Source organism: Neovison vison, chromosome 7 (assembly GCF_020171115.1).
Source record: "Neovison vison isolate M4711 chromosome 7, ASM_NN_V1, whole genome shotgun sequence".
Taxonomy (NCBI): domain Eukaryota; kingdom Metazoa; phylum Chordata; class Mammalia; order Carnivora; family Mustelidae; genus Neogale; species Neogale vison.
This window is the reverse complement of record NC_058097.1, coordinates 171,834,242-171,843,240: the sequence shown is the minus strand read 5'-3', so window position 1 is coordinate 171,843,240 and position 8,999 is coordinate 171,834,242. Positions and strand designations below refer to the sequence as shown.

General features: G+C 35.5%; 1 pseudogene; it reads right to left on the bottom strand.

Annotated features, from left to right (window-relative positions):
* Positions 1 to 1,004: 1,004 nt before the first annotated feature.
* LOC122913584 lies at positions 1,005 to 1,956 on the bottom strand (annotated as a pseudogene).
* Between the last annotated feature and the right edge of the window lie 7,043 nt (positions 1,957 to 8,999).

Here is an 8,999-nt window from a genome sequence, read left to right as displayed (position 1 = left end):
ACTATACGCTCTTAACTTGAATGTTCCTTTATTACTAAATAACATGAGATATAATATTCTGTGAAGAAATTTCTGGTAGCCAAGATACGTGTATTGCTTTAAAAAATTCTACAGACAACTTTGCCAAGAAATCCAAGTAACTCCCTGTATCCTTAAAGTGGACCTCTTAGTTTTGGGCTCAGATTGGATCCTTTGTCCCTATACCTTATAGATAATTCTTCCCTGTTGAGACCAGAAAATTCGCTACAGCTGCCATTACAGTATTGTTGCATCTACCTAAAAGGGCTATTCAAAGGACATTTCATTGTTTTGTAAGAAAGAGAACTGAGACTTCACCTGTTTTACAAGAAGAGGATGTGGAACTTCTATGGTATACATTTGTATGTGGGCATGTCTTTTCTCTGATAAGTGTCTCCATGTGTAACGAAATTCAAGCTGAAATTTAAATCCCATTAAAACGTACCATATGGTAGTGAATCTGTGAAGACAGAGAAATAGAGTCATCATCAGTCACCAGTCTTTCCCAGAAAGAACCCAGCAACTATGAAAGTTCACATCTCGACATTAACAGCTATATAAGTAGGGACACAATATTATTGACATCCATAATACGTTGTAAGAATTAATTGTGGTAATCTATGTATATGTGCTGCCGAAGCGAGCACAATTGTGATAATCCATGTAAAGCGCTCAAAATAGCATCTGGTTAATGGTAAGTTTCTATAGGTAAAATCATTGTATAATTACATCACTTTATGTATATATGTTATACTATTTTATGTATGTATTTTATTATTTTGTACTTTTACTTTTTTTGTATTTTACTTTTTCCCATTTTCCTGAACTTTATTAAAGAGAAAGCAATGATGGGGGATCTCTAGAAACAAAGTCAATTTTCTAGGATCCTTCCCTCGAAAATGTAATATTTGATTTCCAAACACATGCCAGAGCATACATGGTTCCCAATTGTACTAAGTAGGTGAGAAGCTGAAATCGTAAAATGTTCATCTTCCAACTTTCCCCAGCCTGTGGTCTGTCTTTGGGTAAACAGTAATTGCCTGAACAGCTACTATGTCTTCATGAATTTTTGTCTATAGCTCTCTGAGCTCTTCCATATGCAGCAAACACAGAATTTGAGCAGCTTCATTAAGAGCTGCATCTCCTGTGTCAAAATCAAGAACATGTTTGTCTAAAACAACTAGCAAGAGTGTCTGGGTGAATCAGTGGGTTAAGCCTCTGTCTTAGGCTCAGGTCATGGTCTCAGGTTCCTGGGATCGAGTCCCGCATCTGGCTCTCTGCTCAGCAGGGAGACTGCTTCTCCCACATCACCCCCTTACCCCCACCCACACCCCGCCTGTCTGCCTACTTGTGATTTCTGTCTGTCAAATTAATAAATAAATAAATAAACTTAAAAAAATAATAATAAATAAAGCAACCAGCATGCCCGCTTTTATTTGATTTGCTTTCGCAACTGCCTCCTTTGTCGGGAGCTCCTGTACTAAAATGTGAATTTTGCCGTAAGCATTATTGGGTAATTGTGATACTGAATCTGAAGAAGGTTGGCCAAAGCCATTACAACAGCCTTAAAATAGAGATTATTTACATTGGAATTGATCAATGGCTCTGCATTTTTAGCTGCATTGTCAGCATTTCTTGTATTATCAGGTACCAAGTTCTTGTATTTTTCATTATTTTCCATATTCAAGTCTAACGGCTAAACCAGAAGTCAGTCAATTGCTTCTTGTTGATCTTGAATCTTGAAAAGACAGTTCACATCTCTGAATTCTTTTCAAAGAATTTGGGCCAATCCCTGCTGTGGATGTTTCTTAAACTACCTCTGTCTTCAATCTTTTAGTGTCAGATTTTCTGGTCTTCAGGCCGAACAATAAAGTTTTTATATTCTGTTTCGTCTTTGCAGTGCAAGTAATTGAAGATCGTCAGCCTATGTTGGAACATGGTCGCCACTCTGGCTGGGTGAAGAGAGGCCAGGAGTAGGCAGCACAGACACCTGCGACATGGCAGGAGCTGTTTTGTAACATTTTACATATGATTTTTCCAAAATGGTACCTTTAGTCCCATTAGCCTTCATAAAATTTTACCTTTAATGACTATATACAGTAATAAGTATACTTTTTTCCCCCAAAACATTTATTTATTTATTTTTTAGCGGCAGCACAAGCAGAAGGGGCAGAGGAAGAGAGAGGGAGAGTGTGAAGGGGGGAGAGGCCGAGGAAGAGGGAGAGAGAATCTCAAGCAGACTCCCGGCTGAGCAGAGCCCAGCATGGTGCTCCATCTCGGGACACTGAGATCAAGACCTGAGCCAAAACCAAGAGTTGGATGCTTAACCAAATGTTCCATGTAGGAGATATTGTTAACTCAGGGTTGTTTTAACACACATTTCTTTGATAATTATATTAACAGTGAACATATTCTTAGTGTGTTCACTATTTGCTTTTATTAATTTTTAGTTAACCTCTGTATATTAATTATACTTTTAAAAATTTAGTACTAAATATAAAAGTATATATTTAGTATTTAGTTATTAAATGGCTATGAGTTTTAAAAAAAAATTGAATTAGGCATTTTTACTTACAACACTAGTGCATCTATTAAGATGAGTTGGCACATCATTACAAGATGGCTCCAGATTTGATAGATGACTGGGAAACAAGGAAGAAAGCTCTCCAGAGTCGTTTAGGGTTGCCATGATTCTCTTAATCCAGAGCTGCCTTATTGACTATGCTCAAAATGACTAACATGGGGGAAAAAGGCAAAAGTATGGAAAACTAGCATTTGAAAGGAAAAAAATCAAGAAACAAAATAAGTTGCAATTCTTTCAAAATTGCATTAAAAAAAACAGATAAACTATCACTCTCTTGAAATATATAGAACAGTTAACATAGATGTTGACCTTAAAGCTTAATCAGTTGTGCTATTTATAGATAAATACATATCAAGGAACCAGGTAAATGAGAGTGAGTTCATGGAAAGAAATAAAGGGATTCTGGCATAAGAAAAATGAGGATAAATCTTGAATTATTAATTCTTTTGAATTTCCCAGTTGTTTTTTAAGGTAGATGATTGCTATAGTCATTAGATAGAGATATAGATAGATGTAGATAGAATTGATAAATAGTAAGTATATTTGAGCCAGGGGTCTCCATACCCATTTGACTACCCTATGGTATAATTTAATTTGGTCACAATTAAGATGGCTTTCTGTTGAAATGCTTAAGTGGTAAAGGAATGTTTGGAAGGAGTGTAAATCCATTCACTTAGCCTCCTATCTGGCTAATACACCACACTTAATATAGTCTACATTTAGACTTCTCATTGAAGCTAAACTGACACACTTGCCTTGGAAATATGGCATAGGGTCTGCCCATACTATTTATATTGACAGATAATAACTTTGTTTTTAACCCTGGTTTAATCAAATGAGAACTCTTTTTCCACTGATATATAGCAGGTAAGGACATTTAGGACTATGAGTAAATGAGTTTGTAGGTAAAGGAATGCTTTTTGATACTCTGTAACTTAAGACAGTTTCTGAGGCAAGGGAGAGGATGGTGGGATGAACAGTCCATTATCTTACCACACATAGTCTTTTACTGCACCGTCATTAGACATACCCAAGTCCAAATCACAACTCCATTATTCTTGATTATATATTTCCTCAATTTTTCTGGATCTCATCTTTAATTCCCTACATAATAAAATATAATAAAACACAACTTGGTATTGTTGAAAGGATTAAAATTAGTTCCTGCGTGGAAGTCTTCCAATAAAATGGTTCAAAGAGGAAAAGAAACCCTAAAATGCAGTGTCTCCTTTCTCTTCATGTATATTCTAAAATACGTAGATGGTGGTAGTGAGGTGGGACTCCTGTGTATTCCAAGGACAATTGCTGTCTGTGACTGAAGAGTCCGAAAACATGTAAAATATTTTCCTTAGTATAAAACTTACCATTTGGGTGTTTTTTGACACCAACCACCTATTCTTCAATGCTCCAATTCTCTTATTCTCTGACACTGGGTGTCCAACAATTTAGTTTGTTCACTACTTACACTTAAATAGAGTTAGAGTCAGACCCCATAAGTTAAAAGGCCACCCACACTTCTTCCCTGCTGACTACAAGTTGAAGTTGTACAAGTTGGAGTACCCAGGCCACCCACACTTCCTCCCTGCTGACTACAACCCTTTCCCCGGGTTCCACAGTTTCCTAGAAGGACTCACAGAACACAATGAAACACACTTACTGGTTTATTATGAAGGGTCCAAGTTAGGGACAGTCATTTGGAAGAGAGGCATAGGACAAGGTATGCGGGGGAAGCAGAGAGCTTCCTGCCCTCTCATGGTGTGCCACTCTCCCAGCATCTCGATATGTTCACTACTCAGAAGGTCTCTGAACCCTGTTATTACTGTTTTTTGAAAGGAGGTTTCATTTTATAGGCATAATTGATTGAGTCATTGGTGACTGGTGATTAGTGCAACTTCCATTCCCTAGCTCGTCTCCTCTCTCTGGAGGTCGGGGATAGGGCTGAAAGTTTCAACTCTTTAATCATACCTTCATCTTTCTTGAGAGCAGCCCCCATCCTGAAGCTGTCTAAGGGTCCCGCCCATCTGAGGTCGGCCTCATTAGAAGAGTTTCCTATCATCCAATCACTCAGAAAATTCCAAGAGTTTTAGGAGTTCTATGACAGGAGCCAGGGATAAAGACCAAATAGCTTTCTATGATACCACACACAGTAGATTAGGACAGGAAGGGAACATGCAGATCTGCCATGTCACTCTACAGATGGAAGGGCGGTAAGTCAGAAAATGGGAAGGGACATGTTAAAAGAGCAAAGCCTGAGTTCCAGTTCTCCTGATGCCAAGATGTGTAGGAATATATCCTCTTAAGAACCTTTTTTTATGTTTGTGCAGTTGCTAATATTCCTGTTATCCCTAATTCACTTGTTAATGTACTAGATATTTTATTTTCCTTCTTCACTTACCTTCAATTTACCTTGATTATGGAAATACATTTATATTTTGCCAGCTTGTTAATCCCCTAAAATAATTGGTGGGTAATTAACTCCAGTAATATCCTAGTTAGCTAGAATTTAACTATAGCTGAACATACTCTAAAAATAAAAATCAAACCTGAAAGGTTATTTCCTTATTAGGTAGCATTAAATAAAAATTGATTCTTCCTTTTTTCTGCTAAATTTAATAAAAATATTCATTTTACTTTGACATTTTTGTCTTTCTGTTTTCATGTTTTAAAAGGTTAGAAATAACAGTATTTTCCTTCTCAATATTTGCCAATCTATAAAAGCTATTTACTGCTTATAATCCAGTAAACAGAACCAAAACATTCATAAATTTCTATCCAGCATTTATTAAATCTCTACTTTTGAATGATGCTGCAAAGTTTAACAAAATTTAACAATAAAAAGACAGAGCACAGTCTCTATGGGTTAACATGATATTAAATATATTTTTTAAGGTCACCATAGTTCAGTTTACTAGGAAATGATTTGAAACCAGAAATCAGTAGTTGATGCATCTAACTTTGCAGTAAACATTTTTTGAGTGTGATTTAATCAGATGATAGCTCACAGTCAATATCAGGAAAGACAGTGGAAAGAAACATGAGGTTATGATGTTGAGACTCTTGTGAATAAATTTAGTGTTTTAGTTCTTTTTTTCTTTTTAGGTGATGACCTATGCTTATTTGACTATAAATAAGCTCTTAAAATTATAACCACCTATGATAAAGACCCAAATTAAATATACTTTGGCCTATTCACAAAGTATCTTTTGATATTTTCACAATACCAAGAAAATTGAAAATTGTATGCTAAAGTTTATGCTTGTATGTATTATATATGCATACAGTTATGTGTTCAGTGACATGTAGAAAGTGGGACAGATACATAAATTTATTACATTTAGGCCCTAACTATCTAAAAGACGTGATTTGACATGTATCTTACTTTATTTTGTTTTATCTTATTTTTTCTATTTTTTTCACAAAAGTTTTATAGATGTGAAGGTGCTACAACTGCTCTGAACAATACAGTGTTGTAGGTTGCTAGGAGTTTGTAGTTTACATAGCCAGAGTTAAAAAATGGGAGTTGGGTAGGGAGGTTATACCATGCATTAATTAAATCAGGATTTATATATTTTAGTGATGATTCCCTGTTAGAAACATTTTATTATCAGTAAATCTGAAGTGAATAATCAAGTACCCAGAAATTCTGGAACTTTGTGACCCATAGAAGAACTTGAAAATTTTATATAATTGTGGGATGACCGAAATAATTATGCTGCATTTCCTTCACAATATTTTAAATTCCCTACAGTATAGTTACTTCATAGGTCTATTATATAATTATATTCTAGAGATTACCTTTAGTAAGTATGTGTAGTCATCATATGAGTGGATGCTGGAGATTATATTCCAGGGAAGTATTTCAAGTATCATAAAAATTATGTATCTTTCTTGGAAAACTATAAAAAAGATCAGGCCTTTGTAAATGTGAATTAAATATGCCCTTTTCTCTTTGCTTCTCGCAACTTTAAAAGTGCCTTTTTTGTCTTATCAGCTCAGTACATTAAGGATTCAAAGTACTTATATCAGCAAGATTCTTTCTTTTTAAGACTTCAAATACCAATATGACCTACAGAATATTTCAGTTTTAATCAAGGTGGAATTTTATTTTTAGATTTATAATTTATATCTGTTATGTCCAAAGAAATGCATGTGTAAGGCAAAGTATCATTAAAGTCAGTATATCTGGGTAATAAAAACATGTCTAATAGATATTAAGATATGTATTGTAACTATAGACAGGTCAAGTTAAGAAAGATTTTTAAGGAACGTTGTACTCTATCTGTAGGCAACAGAAACAAATGGTGATTGATTGATTTTTGGTGAAAAATAATATTCTTGTGGACTAAATGACTGTCAAAAATAGTGTATTGTTGGCATTCTATCAAAGTGGTATATAACTTTCTAAACAATTGTTGTTGTTCAACTCTGTTTCATTGTATCATTTTACTCTGTTCATTAAAATTATTCCAGACAGAGCCTATAGTTTTATCTTTACTTTATTGTATTAAAAATCCAAAACTCTAATCTCATAGCAAATTTAAATGTTATCTCATCCTAAAATTTTTCTGGAACCACAAAGACCTCAAATAGTCAAAGTAATGTTGAAAAAGAGAACCAAAACTGGAAGCATCACAATTCCAGACTTCAAATCTATAATCATCAAGACAGTATGGTACTGGCACAAAAACAGACTCATAGATCAGTGGAACAGGGTAGTGAGCCCAGAAATGGACCCTCACCTCTATGATCAACTAATCTTCAACAAAGCAGGAAAGAATGTCCAATGGAAAAAAGACTGTCTCTTCAACAAATGGTGTTGGGAAAATTGGACAGACACATGCAGAAGAATGAATCTGAACCTTTTCCTTACATCATACACAAAAATAAACTTAAAAGAGATGAGAGACCTAAATGTGAGACAGGTATCCATCAAAATCTGAGAGGAGAACACAGACTGCTACCTCTTTGACATCAGCTGCTCTAACTTCTTGCTAGATACCTCTCCTAGGACAAGGGAAACAAAAACAAAAATGAACTATTGGTACTTCAAGATAAGTACTATCTTGATAGTACTTTGCTAAAAAGCAAAAACTTAAGGAAATAGTCAACAACAAAGGAAACAGGCAATAAAACTAAAAGGCAGCCCATGGAATGGGAGGATATATTTGCAAATGTCTTATCAGGTAAAGGATTAGTATCCAGAATTTATAAAGAACTTAATAAACTCAACATCCCAAAAGTCAAAAACTCCAGTCAAGAAATGGGCAGAAGGCATTTGCAGACCTTTCTCCAAAGAAGACATACAAATGGCCAATAGACACATGAAAAAGTGCTCAACATCACTCAGAATCAGGGAAATACAAATCAAAACCACAATGAGATACCACCTCACACCAGTGAGAATGGCTAAAATTAACAAGTCAGGAAACAACAGATGTTGGTGAGGATGTGGAGAAAGGGGAACCTTCTTACACTGTTGGTGGGAATGCAAACTGTTATAGCCACTCTGGAAAAAAGTATGGAGGTTCCTCAAAAAGTTAAAAATAGGGTGCCTGGGTGGCTCAGTGGGTTAAGCCTCTGCCTTCTGCTCAGGTCATGATCCCAGGGTCCTGGGATCAAGGCCCACATAAGGCTCTCTGCTCAGCAGGAAGCCCGCATCCTCTTCTCTCTCTGCCTGCCTCTCTGCCTACTTGTGATCTCTCTCTCTCTCTCTGTCAAATAAATAAATAAATCTTTCTTAAAAAAAAGTTAAAAATAGAGCTTCCCTATGACCCAGCAACTGTATCTCTCATTATTTATTCAAAGGATACAAACAGTGAATTGAAGGGACATATAAAGCCCAATGTTTATAGCATCAATGTCCTTAATAGCCAAAATAAAGAAAGAGCCCACATGTCATTCAACAGATGACTGGATAAAGAAGATATAGGGTGTATATACAATGGAACATTACTCAGCCATCAAAAGGAATGAAATATTGCCATTTGTGATATGGATGGACCTAGAGAGTATTATGCTAAGTGAAATAAGTCAGTCAGAGAAAGATAAATACCATATGATTTCACTCATTTGTGGAATTTAAGAAACAAAACAGATGAACCTAGGGGAAAGGAAGGAAAAATAAAACAAAAATGGAGAGGGCGGCAAATCATAAGAGACTCTTAACTGTAGGGAATAGAGTTGCTGAGGGGAGCTGGGGTGGTGTGATTGGGTGATGGGCATTAAGAAGAGCACTTGAAGTAATGAGTACTGGGTATTATATGCAACTGATGAATCACTAAATTCTATCTTTAAAACTAAAATACAGCATACGTTAATTAAATTGAGTTTTAAAATTTTTTAAAAACTAAGATGTTTTCCTTCTAACTCTTCTCTGTTGCTCTCAGGTTTGGGGGAT